The 18827-nt window shown below is 44.5% G+C and overlaps 1 pseudogene; it reads left to right on the top strand.

Moving 5' to 3' along the window:
- LOC138287168 (ribonucleoside-diphosphate reductase subunit M2-like) overlaps positions 1 to 18827 on the top strand; it is a 117204-nt pseudogene that overhangs the window by 15458 nt on the left and 82919 nt on the right.

Here is an 18827-nt window from a genome sequence, read left to right as displayed (position 1 = left end):
TACCCCAATTCAATCTGCCCCAACCTGATCCTCCCCAATCCAGTCCACCCGCTCCAGCCCACACCACTCCAGTCCACCCCACGCCAATCCAATCCATCTCACCTCAATGCAATCCACCCAAACCAAAACCACTCTACCCCAATCCAACTCACCTGAATCCAGACCGCCCACCCATCCTACCCCATTTCAATTCAATCCACTTCACCCCAATCCACCCTACCACACTCTAATCAAGCCCACCCAATCCCAGTTCAGTCCACCACACTCCAATCCCATCCAGCAAGCCTACCCCGCTCTAATCCACCCCACTCCAATCCAATCCACTCCTGTGCACCACTCTATCCACCCCAATCCAATCCACCCCACCCCAGTTCATACCACCCTCCTCCAATCCATTCCAACCACCCCACCAAACTCCAATCCACCGCACCCCAATGCAATCAACCCCAATCAAATCCAACATGCCCCACACCATTTCAATCCACCCCACTCCAATCCACCCCACTCTAATATAATCCTCCCGACCTCACTCACATCCACCCACTCCAGTCCAGTCTACCCCACTCCAGTCCTATCAACCCCACTCCAATCCAGTGAATCAAATCTACTCCACTCCAATTCAATTCACCCAACTTCATTCCAATCCAATCCACCCCACATCAATCCACTCCACTCAATCCACCCACTCATCCCCAATCCAATCCACCCCACTGTATTCCACTCTAATCCACCCCACTACCTCAATCCACTCCAACGCATTCCACCCTATTCCACTCCACTCAACTCAACACCATCTTTGCCACTGAACCCTGCTCCCCTCTAACCAACTCTAAGACACTCTACTCCTCTTACTCAACCTTACAACATTCCAACAAATCTACTCTATGACATGACACTGTAATCCCCCACTCCACTCTGGCACTTCATGCCCTCTAACTTTTAGCCATGCTGAACAGCAGTTTCACTGGTGTACAATACAGCAAACCACATAGCCAAAGACAATAGCTCTTGCGTAGGCGAGACCTATTGGATTTGCCAATGCTTGTTATGGTTTTCAAATTTCTATGGAGAACATACCTTCCGAAATGTACAGTCTCCTTATCAATACATTCATTAAGGATTCCAACGAAAGCGAGTTTCTCTTCAATGCCATTGAAACCCTACCTTGTGTTAAAAAGAAGGCTGACTGGGCTATGCCTTGGATTGGAGACAGACAAGGTACATACAGTGAAGGTGTGGTGGCATTCATGGCAGTAGAGGGAATCTTCTTCTCTGGCTCATTCACATCTATATTCTGGTCAAGAAAAGGAGATTGATGCCAGGACTTACATTTTCTGATAAACTTATCAGCAGAGATTAAGGTTTGCGTGTCTCATGTGGAAAGGCCTGGTAAAGAAGCCATCAGAGAATCGAGTTGCGAAGCACTGATGCTGTCAGGATAGAGCAAGAATTTGTAACGGAGGCCGGCCTGTAAACCTGATTGGCATGAATTGCACTTTAATGAAGCTGTACATTGAATTTGTAGCAGATCGACTGCTGTCGGAGCTGGGTTTTAGCATCCAAAGCAGAAAATCCTTTTGACTTTATGAAAATATATACCTGGACAGTGCTTTAAGTGGGAAAAAATAAGTGCAGGTACTCATTAACATATACTAGTAGTGTGGTGGGTGGGGCTAGGGGCAGGGCTAAGAGCAAGACATGGGATACTTTGACTTATATACCAGTTGCAGCACATGCCAAGGCCCATGAGAAATGTGTTTGAACAAACAAAACAAGTTAAATCGTTAAACGAAATGTAAGCGAAACACAACGCTATTTATCTAACTGGCAAACATATTTGCTGTCGTTTTGCACAATACTATATATTCTTGAGCGTGCACACACAGAAAGAAACAAGCAGAGGCGCACACCCAAAGCATTCCACACAGTCCTCCTTAAAGTGCCCCGATTCTCTCTCTTTCATTCGCTTTTCTCTCACACAAAGACACACACATACCAGCAGGCAAACACACATACATAAGCAGACCCTTGTTCAAGAGACTCAGGTGGGATCAAAGCCATTTTAAACTTTCCTCCCATGGCTTTCTTAGTTGTCACAGCGGGGCTGCCTCAATTCCTGTGTTTACACAAACGCACACGAGTGTGTAAATGTGATTGACAGCACAGGGCCTGAATGGACCCTGTTCTGTCAAACACAGAGTGATCTAAACACCCAGACATTAGGCACATAATCCCCGCTGAATAGCTCAGCGGGGCTCAGTTTAGGGCGACAGAAGCACCTTTTCTGTCAGAGGCGGGTTCAACTCTGAGAGCCCAGTGCTTACCAGCACTAGCAGCTAGTGAGCCTACCCTTCATGAGTACCGGTACTCTCCTTGGCAGCAGAGAAGTGCCGGTACTCAGAGTGAAAAAAATAAGAAGTGCCGGTACTCAGTACCGGTGAGTACCGGCCCATTTAAAGCACTGTACCTGGAAAGAAAAATGAACCTTTTTGAGAAGCGAGTGGGCGAATACCAAAAAATTTGCTTCATGTCAAAGCCAACAGATAATTTGTTCACGTTGGATGGTGACCTCTAATTGAGAAAACTAGCAACAACTATTAACTCTTTGGGAACACGTGTTAAGTCAGCTCTTGTTGATCAGCATGCACTACTGCCATGAAATGCAGCATGTTTGACTTTAGCGACTCGTGGTGTTATATTGGGATGGATGCATTTCAAAGCATTTCTGCACAAAATCAGTAGCTGCAACTTGGGACCAGTGTCATTTAAGACCAGCTTGCAGGCTATCTAGTACAGCTACGAGTATTGGTCTTGGTCTTAAGCCCTATCTCTGCCCTGCTGATTTTAAGTTCTAGCTTTAACTTTTTCAAATAGTTTAAACACTTTAATAAAATAATCCTGCATTGGCAAGCAGAGCGACGGGTTTATTTCCAGCAGCAGCTCTGCTCAGAGCGCTGCTGCTTCTCCCTGCTTAGGCTCACCTCTCCTGAAGTGGGCGGGGCTGCTGTGGGCCCCTCCGAGCTGCCCAATAGGCATAACCTCCGAAGTCTGCCGAAAAGTAGGGGATACAAAATACAATGGGGATACCAAATAGTACACAACACCGGGACACAGGGTCAGTTTGATGGTGTTTCAGCTATCACTGCTTTCACCAGTGGGGATTTTTCTCTGTTCAGATTCCTGGCTGCCACATAAGCGTTTTGTATGTGTGAGCCCTGTTCTGTAGAGCAGTAGATGAAGATGAAAGTGTGCTTCTTCTCAGGGGCGGTTTCTGGGTATGGGCTCAGGGGCTCTGCCCTCATAGTTGTTGTCTCCTTAATATGTTTTTTTATTAAATAAATATATTCTACCTGCTGCCGTGAATATTAATTGTTCAGCAATCAGCAAATAGGGTGACAAGATTTTGAGGAGCAAAAACGGGACAGGTCAGACATAAAAGAAGGACTAAAGACATTACTCACTTTTATATCGGGTCTGCCCCGTTTTTTGTGTAGCTTTCTGAATGTGTGCCTATACATGTGTGTGTTTACATATATCTATATATACACACACACACACACACACATTTACAAGACTACACATATAAAATTAACTATGGCTTGACCTCCCACCCAGCACCCCAACCCGCCCCCACCCACCTCTCTCTGCTCCCATCTCCCTCTCTCAGCTGGGAGCAGACAGGGGACTGTGTTGCCTGACAGTAGGGTGACCACCCGTCCGTAAATTTCACGGACTGTCCGTAATTTTGCCCTGCTGTCCATTGTCCGTGATGAAAGCTTTAACGGACGGCATTTGTCCGTAATTTTAGCCTTTCACCTAAAGGGCAAGGGAGGCAGGGCGAAATTAACGGGCAGATCAGTTTCCCTAGCTGGGCTGGAAGGCAGGGAGTCTCCAGTGCTCTGAGGGAGGGGCAGACAGATGAGAATCAGACATTCTTGCCAGGGGTCTCCTTCCCTAAAGACATGCAAATGTGCTCAAATGGTAAATCTGCAAATACATAAGGGCTTGAAAACCTACATTGTCTTTACTAAAAAGAGTCACTTGAAGTTTTCTGGTGGCAAAGATATTTCTTTTAGAGAGGTATTGTAATGGTGTTCCAAGGTGAGCTGTGGAGTGTGTGGTTTTAATGGAGTGTTATACTTTTTAGTACTAGGTATAAACTGTATATTATTCAAATCTGTATTTGAGAAGCACTTTTTTTTAATTTAACCACAATGTATTTGCGCATTTTGTAGCAGCCTTTATTGTGATGTAATTGTATTTTTCACAGGTCTTTTAGGTACTTCGGTACCTCGTAGTACTAACAAACATTGGCAAAGCAATAGGTCTCCTCTACGAAAGAGTTATTGGCTTTGCTAATGTGTTTTAGCTATTAGCCATTTTATACACCAGAGTAGCTGCTGTTCAGCATGGCATAAAGTTAGTGGCATAGTGGTATGGAGTGGAGTAGAGTAGCATAGGAGCAGTGGCGTAGAGCCCAGTGGTGCAAAGTACAGTGTAGTGGGGTACAGTGCAGTTGTTTAGAGTACGTTAGCGCAGAGAGCAGTGGTTTAGAGTGCAGTGGCATGGGACAGAGTAGAGTGGCATAGAGTGCAGTGGTGTAGAGTGGTGCAGTGGCACAGATTGCAGAGTAGACTCATGTTGCAGGGAGTGCAGTGGTTTAGTGTAGAGTGGTGCAGAGTAGGGCAAAGTGCTATAGAGTGGAGTGATGCAGAGTAGAGTGGCATAGAGTGCAGTGGCATAGAGTAGAGTGGTACAGAGGGGAGTAGAGAGGTATAGTGTGAAGTAGCATAGAGTGCAGTGGCATAATGTGGAGTTTTTCCGAATGGAGAAGAGTGCAGTGGCATGGAGTGGAGTAAAGTAGAGTGACACAGAGTAGGGTGCAGTGGTGTGTAGCAGTGCAGAGCAGAGTGGAGTGCAGTATGGATGATATGCTAACACACTGCCATTACAGACAACACATTTTTGATTGAAATGACCATTACATTTGCACAGATATACAGTTTTTCAAATCAAACTATATTGTGCACAGACGATGATGTGTGGAAATTGCATCACCTAATGCAATGATTTGTTTAAATCATGTAAAAGTATTTGTTTCCAGCACAGTTCAGAATTAACTAAAATTTGCTTGATTTGTACTTCCAATTCTGATATATTCTGAAGTTTATTTAAATGTTGTCATTTGATAGAAAAAACTCTTTCCTAACCCCAGTATCCAGCAAGATTGTCGCATAAATCCTCTCACTTTGAAGTCAGCTTTAGAGTGGGAAGAGCTCTCGATGGCGCCGCAGTGACCATATCAGATATGTGGCCTATCTGAAGAAGGAATGAAGGACGAGCAGGGGAAGGATTGCAAAAAATACTATTATTGGGGTAGCACACCATCTTCAGTAGTGCCACGTGGCCTTTACAGAAAGCAGAAGAGAAGACCAAAAAGCAAACTGGGCTTGGAGGGACCGTTCGCTCTGCCGAGATTTTCATCCTGGAAATCAGTGTAAGAATGGTAGATATTAATCACTAGGTATCAAAAGGTAACTGGTTCCCATTTCAATCTGAGATCTAATTGTATGTGAAGGCGAAAACAGTGCCATATGTTAAAGAAACACTAATTAAAATTTGTAAATTTTGTTTGTGCAATTTACATCCCAAATATTTTGAAGATTATATGTGTACTTGACACTTAGGGAGAACCCAGATTTCTAGTTTGGCTTTTGCTCAATTTCAAAATCATATAAAGACATGGACAAAGCGGGCAATTGCCTTGCACAACTTGCAAGGGGTCTGGCCTCTGCTCACCCTTCAAAAGCACTAACAGCGGACCATTGCACCAGAAGAGTTTGCCAAGGTGGATGGGTGCTGCTTGTTCAACCACTTGACAGTGCCTCTTCTGTTTCTCCCCTGTGTGCAGAGACAACTCCCAAGGTACCCAGTACCTTCGAATAGTCTTGGTGGACCCATCTTGTCTGATTTTAGGAATTGCCCCACCTTGTTCTTCTCTTCTTTATTTATTCAGTTTTTAGCCACAACCCTTTGAATTACTTGCCGTGGATCTCCCATTTGATCTCAATTTCATTCTCCTCTTTTATTATCTTTGATTGGTAGTCCGGGCTCCCATTTCTGAGATAAATGTAGAGTCCCATTCATACACTCTAGTGCAGTGAGACTACAGACAAGTTATGGGGACATCACATCCTGACATTAGGTGTGAGACTGTCGCCCACACCATCTGCCCTGCCTCCTTAAAAAAACATTCGGTTGAAAGTCCACGGGCGGTTGGGGTAAGCCAGATGCTTTTGTTTAAATTGTTTAAACTAGCATAAGGTTAATTACCTTAATGTGTCCCAAACTGTTTGCTAGGGGTTTTAAAATATTCAGAAACATAATCAAAATGTTGCTGTTACTTTCTCTTCAGGAAAGATCAGGTAGATTTGGGTAGGGGTGATGGCCTTGCTGCAGTACTGAAGGGCATTAATTTACTACTGAACAAGGATGTAATGTGACACCTGAATGTAGCATACCAGGAGGCAATCACAAAAGGTTCACAGTGAATAAATAGTGCTATGTTAAAAAAGAGTAAATAAATGCACTGACAACATAGTGAGGCATGGCCTCTCTTGCGTTTGTTCTTGAATTTTTGTCCTGAATTTTGACCCTTTGTCCTGAATTTGTGTCCTGAATTTTGACTCTTTGTCCTGAATTTTTTACAGTCCTGTCCAGAATTTGCCTCAATGCCAGGTGGTCACCCTACCTGACAGTAGTAGATAAATTACTTTAATTATTGCATACTTTGTAGGCGTCTGTTGAAGGAAAGCATACCTTTAACTTATGCTTCCCTAGATAATATGATATTTGTCCCAAAAACCGGTACATTTCTGTAATGGTCTGACCTTTGTCCCAACAACCGGGACATTTGTTTAAAATTAAGAGAAGGGGAGGGCAGTCCTCTAAAAACTGGGACTGTACAGGGAAATCTGGGACGCCTGGTCACCCTACGCTTTTTCCAACTCCACACAGATTGAGGTGGTAACAGGTGGCCAGGGTTGGAGGCAGAAGGGTTGGTCATGTGGGCAACATCGACAAGCACTTTGGATGGGTAGGCAACAATGTGTGTGAAATTGAGATACACACAGATCCTAGGATTTTTATTTTTCAAGCTCTACCCTGTTCTTTTGATGTGTGTATCTCCACGTGTTTGTAAAACATGAGCACTCTTGGAGAAATAGTCTTAGTCGTCTTCAGGATGAACTGGGTGCAGTGTGGCCAGGTATGTGTTAGCTAAGGGGAAAGGTGAAGTGTTTCTGCATTTTTGCTTTGAGTTCTGTTTTCAAAGCAGCACAACATGGATAAAGGAATTCCTTGTGCATCTGTACCGAATTCTGCAGATAAATGTGCGCTGGCATATTACATTTTCAAGCTCACTTCAACAGCCTTGCATGTGTGTGCCTTGAAAAGTGCATTGCTTTTCAGTAAGTCGCTTTTTCTTTTCATGATTAAGAGTAGTGAGCTGAGCAGAGCGTTCATTTATTTTTGTACAAAAAGGCAGCATTTGTCTTCTCTTTTTACAGGCTGTCCCCATTCTCATTTCAACCCATCACTCACTTTCTTAGTGTAAGTCTTCATCCGGAAAACTGTAAACACCACGCAGACCTAAAGGACCTGCATTTTTTTCAAATATGCTGTAGCAGTTGCATAGCAAACACCTTTAGGGCTGGGTTTGTAATGTAATATTCAGTTAAATGTCACATGTTTTCCGTCCCAAAAGAAGTTTATTTCAAATAGTTGAAGTTTAGCGTTTTAAGTATTTTATTTAAGTGACCTTGTTCCTCACATTTGTCTGTTTTAATGCAGTAAATAGTTAGTTCAAGGTAAGTATTGTCTGCTTTGATGATTGGAAAAACTATACACATTGTGTAAGATGTGAAACATGGTCTTACACTGTAGAAATATAACAATAAGATAACCCAATGTATCCAAGGGTGCTGTGTTTGCCTACTGATGGAGTTTCACAACTAGTGCTTTAGGGGGGGTTTGTTATTGTGCACTTGTATGGATTCAACTGAACTGTGTGCCTTACTCTCAAACTTCATCATCCATCACACTGCTAAGTGTTGTGAACCATAAAAAGATAGCAGAGCCACAGCAGTCTCCCTGTAGGAAACGGAAACACTTCTTATGTAGGATCAAACCAAGGAAACACACTTCCAACCACACACATTACAAAACAACACATCTTGCAATACAATACAATCAGTGTGTGGAGAAAATTGAAGTAGGAGGCAACAAGAGAAGGAAAGTGATGGAGCTAAAGCAGGACAAGGAAAAAAGGAATTAAGAAAAGTTAGAAAATGAGAAATTGATGTACAGCTAAGGGAGACAGAAAAACAAAATAGAAAAAAGGTAGAGGAAATATTCTGAAGAATACAAGAGTGATATCAATTGAAATGGAATGTAATTAGGTAGCTTGGTGGGGCAGGGCATAGAAAAAGGAACAGACTAATAGACTTGTGGTAGGAGAAAGAAGGGAATACAGGGTATAAAAGAGGGGATTTTTAATTTCAGAATGCCATTCACAAAAGTATTGTGCTACAGGAATAATCTATGCTGGATATCAAGTGCGAAAATATACCTCAAGTTAGTTTATATAGCTGCATGTTGATTTACTATCCTTAATTCTAAATCTGTACACTTTGAGACACCCACCCATGAAGTCCCATGGTGGGTTTCATTGTCTGTTTTAGCAGCGCATCCAGCCCCATACAGCAATGTGGGTCTTTATAAACGAGCGGTGTTTTGCAAACATTATCACATTTTAATACTGTAAAAAATGCATCTTCTTGCATGCTCACTCCCCTTGTTTCGCACTACAGTGCTTAGACCCCTGAAACAAATAGAAATTGGCTATACCCCTAATTGACATATGTAACTGACCTAAATATCTTTAGTATATGGTTCAAAGTGTATCTAGGGCATGTGAAATATTACTAGTGGACTGCAGTACATACTGTGCAACCACTACTGTGACAATGTAAAACATGACTACAGGCCAGCCAGGAGTAACCTGGCTCTGTAAGCTTCAACTGCAAATTTGATATGTCAAAATAACCACTTTTGATAGGCCTAACCCCTCATTTAAAATAATAGTAAGTCACAGCTAAGTAGGTCTAAATTCTCATAAGGCAGGGTGCATTATATTTAAAAAAGGGTTTGTAAAAGTGTAATGCTAATCATGTCCTTACACTGACAAGCCCCAAATGCTATTTTCACTGTAATGGGTTTAGCACTTCCATAGGAAAGCATTTGAATACATTAGTGAGGACAATAAAGTTATCTCCTCCTAGGAACCAGATAAAAAGTAAATGTTTTCAACTTTTTAAGTTATTTATTGCAAATCAAATTCATTGGTAAAGTCAGGTTTACATCAAATACTTTACAAATTTGCAAGATATTAGGCTGTTGGTTGACTTGGGCAGAGCCCTGGTCAAGCAGCAATCACCATTCTTGTCAGGAAAGGCACAAGCAATAACCAAATTAACCTGTGCTCACCCACTGGTAGCGTGCCACAGAGCAATCAGGCTTAACCTGAAGTCAAGGTATAAACTACTTGTGCAACACTTCAAACAGCAAAACAGTGAAAACACCAGACAAAAAGGTTCCACACCAGCCTTGGAAAATAGAACTTAATTTAATAAATAAAACAAGACTGAAAACAACAGAAATCTGTTCAGAAGAATTTGAGTTATTAATTTTTAAAGAATAAACTGTAGTATGGTGCTTAAAAGCAAAAAGTGCCAACTGAGGATATCTGGACAAAGTCAAAAGATCAGGCCGATGGAAATAAAGCATGGGCCTGCTACAGGGACCCAGTTAGGCCAGCTTAACAAAGTACCTTAATCCTGGTTGCAGTGATGCATGGATCCAAGTTGAAGATATGTTGTGCAGCTTATGTCAAGAGTTGGTTTCGAGATGCAGCAAGCCTGTAGTGCCAGGTCCTGTTGCACTGATACTGAGGATCCCGTCAATGGGGCTTGCAATGCGAAGGCGGGTGTCTGGTTGTGTTGGGCAGCCAAAGCAATGCATCAGTTTCAGTGAGGGGTGAAGCTGCGATGGAGACCTTTGGTGGCAGCAAGATGAGGGATGTGAAAGCCTGCTCCAGGGAAGCTTTGTGCAGTGGCAGCTCCAAAGGTGATGTGTCACTGCTGCGTGCCCAGAGCTGGATACCGGGCTCACTATGCCACTGGATTCAAGGTAACCTGGCTGAAGAAAGGTGATACCATGAAACCGGTCACAGGATGCTTGTTTCCGGTCCAGGGAGGACCTGGCCTGGCATTTCAGGCTGGACTGTTCCCATGGGGAACATGGTCAAGACTGATTTTCATACGGCTGGGTCCAAACTGGGGTGGCCTTGTGAGTAAAAGAATTCATGGATTAAACCCAGATCTTTGACTAGGAGGGAATGTTTGATTGGTCCCGCATTCCAGCCATCATTTGTGTTTGTTTGTTTTTGATGCCCTAAGGGTGCCGGATATGCCCAGGCGTGGGTCCTGGGCTCACTATGCCACTGGATTCAAGCTAGAGTTGCTGATCAAGGGTGATACCCTGAAACCGGTACCCAGGATGCTTATTTCTCATCCAGGGAGGACTTCCCTGGTGTTTCGAGCTGGACTGTTTCAATGGGGAACAAGGGCAAGACTGATTTTCATATGGCTGCTTCCAAACTGGGGTGGCGTGGTTATTGAAAGAATTGATGGATTAAACCCATATCTGTGTCTGGGGTGAATGTTTGATTGGTTCTCTGTTCCATTCATCATTTGTGTTTGTTTGCTTTTGTCACTCTAAGTGCGCCGGGGTATGCCCAGACATGGGAACCGGGCTCACTATGCCACTGGATACAAGCTGGTCTGTCTGATGAAGGGTGATACCCTGAAACTGGTTCCAGGATGCTTGTTTCTGGTACGGGGAGAATGTGGCCTGGAATTTCAGTCTGGACTGTCCCCATGGGGAACAGGTTCAAGACTGATTTGTACATGGCTGGGCCCAAACTGGTGTGTTGTGGTGAGTGAAAGAATTGATGGATAAAACCCAGATCTGTGACAGTGGGTGAATGTTTCATTGGTTCCTCATTCAATCCATCATTTGTGTTTCTTTGTTTGTTTTTGTTGCCCTAAGTGCGCCGGGTATGCCCAGACATGGGTCCTGGCTCACTATGCCATTGGATTCAAACTAGCCTGGCTGATGAAGGGTGATACCCTGAAACCGGTCACAGGATGCTTGTTTCTGGTTAAGGGAGGACCTGGCCTTGCATTTAGGGCTGGACTGTTCCCATGGGGAACAGTGTCAAGACAGATTTGCGTATGGCTGGGTCCAAACTGGGGTGGACTCATGAGTAAAAGAATTCATGGATTAAACCCAGATCTGTGACTAGGAGTGAATGTTTGATTAGTTCTGCATTCCATCCATCATTTGTGTTTGTTTACTTTTATCACTCTAAGAGCGCTGTGTATGCCCAGAAGTGGGTCCCGGGCTCATTATGCCTCTTGATTCAAGCTAGCCTGGCTGAAGAAGGGTGATATCCTGAAATTGGTCCCAGGATGCTTGTTTGTGGCCCAAGGAGGACCTGGCCCGGTGTTTCAAGCTGGACTGTTCCCATGTGGAACAGTGTCAAGACTGATTTGCCTAAGGCTGGGTCCAAACTGGGGTTGTGTGGTGAGCAAAAGAATTATTGGATTAAAACCAGATCTGTGACTGGGGGTGAATGTTTGATTGAGTCCACATTCAATCCATCATTTGTGTTTGTTTACTTTTGTCGCTCTAAGTGCACTGTGTATGCCCAGACGTGGGTCCTGGGCTCACTATGGGCCTGATTACAACTTTGGAGGAGGTTTTAATCCGTCCCAAATGTGACAGATATACCACCAGCCGTATTACGAGTTCCATAGGATATAATGGACTCGTAATACGGCTGGTGGTATATCTGTCACTTTACCGTCACTTTTGGGACGGATTAACACCTCCTCCAAAGTTGTAATCAGGCCCTATGTCTCTTGATTTAAGCTAGCCTGGTTGAAGAAGGGTGATATCTTGAAACCGGTCCCAGGATTCTTGTTTCTGGTCCAGAGAGGACCTGGCCTGGCATTTCGGGCTGGACTGTTCCCATTGGGAACAGTGTCAAGACTGATTTGCATATGGCTGGGTCCAAACTGGGATGGCATGGTGAGCAAAAGAATTCATGGATTAAACCTAGATTTGTAACTGGGTGTGAATGTTTAATTGGGTCCGCTTTCCATCCATCATTTTCTTTTGGTTTGATTTTGTCACCCTAAGTGTGCCGGGTATGCCCAGATGTGGGTCCTGGGCTCACTATGCTATTGGATTTAAGCTAGCCTGGCTGATGAAGGGTTATAAGCTGAAACCAGTCCCAAGATGCTTGTTTCCTGTCCAGGTAGGACCTGGTCTGGTGTTTCAGTCTGGACTGTTCCCATGGGGAACAGTGTCAAGACTAATTTGCATACGGCTGGGTCCAAACTGGGGTGTCGTGGTGAACGAAAGAATTGATGGATTAAACCTAGATTGGTAACTGGGTGTAAATGTTTAATTGGGTCCGCTTTCCATCCATCATTTTTTTGGGTTGATTTTGTCACCCTGAGCGTGCCGGGTATGCCCACATGTGGGTCCTGGGCTCACTATGCTACTGGATTCAAGCTAGCCTCGCTGATGGAGGGTTATAAGCTGAAACTAGTCCCAGGATGTTTGTTTCCAGTCCAGGTAGGAGCTGGTCAGGTATTTCAGTCTGGACTGTTTCCATGGGGAACAGGGTCAAGACTGATTTGCATATGGCTGGTTCCTAACTGGAGTGGCGTGGTGAGCAAAAGAATTGATGGATTAAACCCAGCTCTGTGATTAGGGGTGAATGTTTAATTAGTTCTGCATTCCATCCATGAGTTGTGTTTGTTAACTTTATAAAAGTGGCATTTTCAAAATTGGAATTTAAACTCTGACTTCACCGGAAATCAGGACTTTAAATTGTGACTCTAAAGACACCAAACTTGGAGGGGTTTCTCTTCCCATTTGGAAATTGCGCTTCTAAACTGCAATAAGTCAATTACAGTGTTAACCTATGGGGGAGACAGGTCTTTCAGTGGTGAAAAATGAACTTAATAGTTTTTCTCTATCAATACATGTAAAACTAAAAAGTACATATTCTACTTATTGAATACAGTGCACCCTGCCCTCTGGGCTGTCCAGGGCCTATCCTAGGGGTGACGGTTGTGTATTGAAAAGAAAGGTTCTTGTCTGGTAAAAGTTTTTTTGCCAGGTCAAAATGGCAGTTCATGACTGATCACACAGGTCTGATATAGGTTTAAAGCGCTACTTAAGTTGGTGGCACCATTAGTGCTGCAGACACACTAGTAGCAATTATTTCACAGGCCCTGGGCACATGTGATGCACTTTCCTAGGGACATATAGGTAAATGAAATATGCCAATTGTATATGTGCTAATGTTACCATATTTTAGGGAAAGAGCCCAAGCACCTTGGAGCTGGTGGGCAGTGGTAAAATATGCAGAAAACTAAGGCCAGAAAAAATGAAGTCAGCAAAAGCAGGGCTGAAGGCAAAAAGTTAGGGGAAACAATGCCAAGATCTAACAAAAATGAACTTTCAAAAGGTCACCTTTAACCTACCTAAAACCCTTAGCAGCCCATTTGCAAGCGGTTACAATGTGTTAACATGAAGCTGAATAGTTTCTTGATGAGGTGTAAACTGGCTCATAGAGCAGATACAAAGGCCTTGGGTGTGGGGCGTTCTATTCCTTTGAAAGGATAACAATTTACTCTGTGCTCCGGAACCTAATTAACTTTAAAGGATGCCTACTCTGTTATTGGTAGATGTAGCTCACATCTGGGCCTGCCTCTCTTTTGTCATCCTAGCCAGCTACATTTCAATCCTAGTGGAGAGGAGCTGCCCCAAGAACTGGGGTTTCTCCTTTCCCTAGCCATATCTCTGTTGGCCCAGGAGCTCTGCAGAGGGTAAGGAAGGTTCAACCTTATTGGATTTTGGTAGAAAGAGGCGCTCTGGAATAATTTACAGTAGTGCACACAGGAATTGCTATACAAGTGGATAGAGTTATCACTGGGAACTTTTTAGGGAGGAGGCATGAGTCATTTCCACCCATAGGTGAATGCTGGGCTTAAACATGGCACTCCTGAGCATCCCCTTCAGAACACTACTGAAACTAGGAAAGAGAGAAGAAGGACTGCACCTGCTGTTAAGACCTGTGAGGAGAACACTGCCTCCATGTGCTCTTCCGGAGGACCTGGAACCATTGGTTCGCGTCAGTGTACTCATTTTGCCTAACCCAAAACCTGGAAGGTAGAAACATTTTAAATACTTTTTGCCTGTGCGACCATCGTGAAACAAGTAGCAATCTGCCAGCAAATCAGCCAAGGGTGCATTGCTAGTGGGCCTGCAGCTCCTGCTACATTCTTCTCCACTGCAGCAAATTAAATTCAGTGAGTTTGAGATCCCTGCGGAAGCAGGCTGCCCATCAGGATATAAATTAGACCCTAAGTCCAAAGGTAGAAATATTCACCAGGACTGATGCCAAGCAGCATTGGATCAATGTAGATGACCTCCTGGGTGCAAACTTTGGATTTTTCTCACTCTGAGCTTTTCCCGCCTTCATCAACAGCTGCACCACAGTCTCATCCTTCATCAACCCTTTGTCTACAAGTCCATCTTCTGATCTAGCCTGCAGCCTTCCCACGCTCTCCCTTCTTCATCATTTTTTAAGTCCGAAAGGGACACTTTGGCTACAGCAAGTCTGGGTCTCATATCTGATCCGTGCTCCTCCACAGTCAGCCTTAAACTTCAGTCTTTTTCTGGTCTAGCTTGACCAGTTTCCTGTGGCTGGTGCTTTGTGCATTCGGCGCTAAAAATGTAATTCAAATTTTTGCAATTCATATTTCTGGTCCTCCTTATTGGATTTCTGTCAACTTGGTGCCATCCTATTCATAAAAATATTTTCTATTGTTATAAATTGGAGTGGGATTTTTATTGTTTTCTTTTATGTTGTAACCATTTTGGTACTTCTAAATGCTTTACACATTTTTTAAGTCTCTTCTATGCCATAGCTACGCATAATTCTACTGGGTTATCTAAAAATTCCGTAAAATTCTGCATAGTAAGTGTGCAGCGGAATGCTGTCCCAGCTCTATTATCAAGCCTCCATAGGACACAATAATAATAATCAAATTGCAGCCCACAGCAGAAAACCATTGTGAAGCATCCAACCCCCAGAAAGAGAGGTGAGCAGTATGTGAGGGTTAGTAAGATCGTAGATACCTAAGGCAAACTGAGAGTCTGCTGAGTCGATTGAGTGTAGGCCACCGTCATGGGCCGGTGAGGTCTTACAAGACTGACCCTTGAATGCTTGCTGCACCAGAGGAAGAAAGCAGCCGCCGTGGATAACTGATGCACCTACAGCGAATTGGGGAACTACAAAGGGAAGAAAAGATAAATACCTTGAAAAGCCATGCATATGATGGGCAGGTAGGCACACTACTCACATATGTAATGCTCACCATACAGGGACACAGAACCAGCACAGGTAAATCTGTCAGTCCAAGTCAAAAACAGCCAGCCTTAATCAAGCAGCCCAGGTGGAATAGCTGGCCCCCAGCAGAAGCTATTGTTATTGCAGCCAATTGTTATTAAAGGGGCAACTGCAGACAGGAAAAGAAAAAATACGTGCAGCACCCAATCCAGAAACCTGTCTCCAATCTCTGAAGCAACATCTTCAGCACACTCTATGTTTACTTTGAAGCTAAACACATGGGTGCACAAGCTCCCACCTAAATACAAAATTAAAACTGCTTGCTGCCCCGGTATCCCAGCTCTCTGCAGCCAGTGCACAGCACCTAAAGAGACCTCTCCCGGGCCCTAACCCCTGCTGCAGCTGAAGATTCTATAAGCATTCAGTGTGTGCATAGGTTCATATTGCCAGGGTTCACTCATTTCACCAAAGAGAAAAATAATGTTGTGAGAAAACAGGGCTGATTGCAGAGGCCCCATAACTTTTTGCCCCCATTTTCCTCTTTTTGCTGGTGTTTTCCTGACTTTGATGGTGCCCTGGGTACTGCTAACCAGTCCCAGGGCCTGTGCTCTGTGTAAAATGGATATGCAAATTAGGCTAATTATAATTGGCTAAGTTAACCTACTTATAAGTCCCTAGTATATGGTAGGGCATGTAGGTTTAGGGACCACAGCATAGGTGGTGCACACCTAGGTGCACTGCTGAGGTGCCCAGTGTCATTTTAAAAGCAAGCCTGCCTTGCTGGCTGCTTTTAAATTAAAGTTATATGCAAATTCGACTTTGGAATTAAAGGTACTTCCAAAGTCTTAAACTACCTTATTTTTGCATATAAGTCACCCCTAAGGTGTGCCCTATGTGCCCCTAGGGCTGGGTGCCATGTAACTATAAGCAGGGACTTTATAAAAATAGATTTATAAGCCCTGGTGAGGTAAAAACAGCCAAATTAGTTTTTCCCTCATTGAAGTAAATGACCTTCATAGGCTAGAATGGGCAGACTTTATTTTAAATTTTAAAGTCTCCTTAAATGTTGCATACCAAGAATTTGGTATCAAATTAATTGTTGTAATAAATCCTACAACATCCAGTTGTTGGATTTAATATAACTAGTTCAGGTAAAAAGTTTAGACTTTACTTAAAAAGTTTCCAATTTCAGCTCTGCATTGTTTTTGCTGCTGTGCTCTGATTGGCCAGCCTGCAGCAGCTTCTGCCAGGCTACCTTGATGAGGTGTGAAGTGGCCTGACTTCACACAAAGGAATGTGCTTGGGGGAGAGAATCTCCCCTCAGCAGATGGTGAGGCAGGAAGGGGGAGGGCTGCCAAACTGGTCTTCAAAGGCAGAGAAGGACATTTGGAGCACCCAGCAACACCCCCACATCCTGCAACCCCAGACAATTAGGTGCCCCCTTGATTAGATTAGGAGAGGGCAGGAGAGGGGTGTGTTTATGGTTTTTAGCCACACCAGTGGGTGGGCTCAGCCAGATGTAACCTCCAAAAATCAGATTCATCCATGTTGGATTTTTAGAGACTGTTGCCTTCTGGGATGGATTTTTGCCACACTTCCCAGGAAGTGGTCATCACAGGGGGACGACCCTGTCCCTGATTGGAGAACCAGGGCCCCCCTGCTTTTCACCCAGGAGCAAGGATAAAACTGGCAGACCTGCACCCACACCTCAGATCCCCACCAAATTTCAAGAAGAAAGAACTTAAGGAGAAGAAGGACTGCCCTGCTGGACCCCTGGCCTGCTCCTGGAACCTGCACTCAGAAGGCCTGCACCAGCTGCACACTTGGGCTTCACCACAAGAAGGACTTTGCCTGGCTTCAACTGGTTCAAGGAGGGACTCCCTGTTTGCTACAGGTGAAAAATTGCTAAACCAGAGTCCCCTGCACCAACTCCTGAAGAAAGCGACCAGCTGACCACTGTCCAGTGGCCAAAAAGGAGTTTGTGCCAGGTGCATTCTGGGAGTGGAAGTCCGCACCCCCCAAGGACCATCACAGAACTTCTGGACCCTTGGGGTGAGCTGTGGACCCCAAAAGAACCTTAAAAGAACATCTGGGTGAAGCCCCAGAAGTTTGGAAAAGATTTGAGAATTTTTGGAAAAAAGCTCCAGAGAGGGACCGACCCGCCGCGGAAATTCTAGCCGGCTTGCCTCAACCGCGACCCGGCCTGACTTCGTGGTTCGTCCCGGTAAAGAAAAACATCCAAAAAAGAGACTAAGTCCGAAGGTAAAAAGTTGACCGGGACCTCCCAGCCATCGTATCCGAGAAGGGCTCCATGGACGTCGGATCAAGATCCAGGTTTACCCCGGTCGAAGGATTTTCATCTCGAAAAAATGACTAAGTCCGAAGGTAAAAGTCTCCACCGAGGAAACCCACATCGCGTATCCGGACAAGGGCTCCAGGAGGTCGGATTCAACTGGCAGGTTCGTCCCGGTGAAGAAAAACTTCAAAATAAAGACTAAGTCAGAAGGTAACTTTTTAACCGAGGCCTCCCGCGACCTGTAGCCGAGCAGGGCTCCATCGAGGTCGGCCTGAAAGTTTGACTTTGCCCCGGTCGAGGTGCAACCAGATGACCCGATTGGCGCTTTTTGTTTCTAAGCGCTAGAAAAGTAATAATTCTTTAAAAATTAATATCTCCGGTTCTCCTGAACCGATTTTAATCGTTTTTGTGTAATTTTAAAGATAAAAATATAACCTATTTTTATAAATTGGTTTTGGATTTTTAAACTGTTTCCTGTGTTTTATTTAATTACTGTTTTGTGATATTTGAATGCTTTACACTTTGGCCCTCATTCTGACCCTGGCGGTCGGTGATAAAGCGGCGGCCAAGCCGCCAACAGGCCGGCGGTCTAAAATATGCAATTCTGACCCTGGCGGGAACCGCCAACACAGCCCGCCAACTTAACACTCCGACCGCCACAGCGGTACAAACAAACAGCGCGGCGGTTCCCGCCAACAGCCCGGCGGCAGACAAAGTACCGCCCACCCTATTACGACCCACCAATCTGCCACCTTTTCCGGGGCGGGAGCACCGCCGATAAGAACACGGCGGAAACAGACTACGAACGGGAAAACGCTCACCTCTACGCACTCCACGTGAGATTTCGGCAGTATGGAGCCAGAGTTGCAGGTCATCCCCGCACTCCTATTCCTGCTCATATACCAGGAGCACGCCCGGCGGCGCGGAAGACATCGGTGAGTACTGCACCTACGACACAGGGGAGGGAAAAGATTACCG

The sequence above is a fragment of the Pleurodeles waltl genome, chromosome 4_1 (assembly GCF_031143425.1).
Source record: "Pleurodeles waltl isolate 20211129_DDA chromosome 4_1, aPleWal1.hap1.20221129, whole genome shotgun sequence".
Classification (NCBI taxonomy): Eukaryota; Metazoa; Chordata; class Amphibia; order Caudata; family Salamandridae; genus Pleurodeles; species Pleurodeles waltl.
The sequence above is the reverse complement of the archived record's forward strand: the minus strand, read 5'-3'. Positions and strand labels throughout refer to the sequence as shown.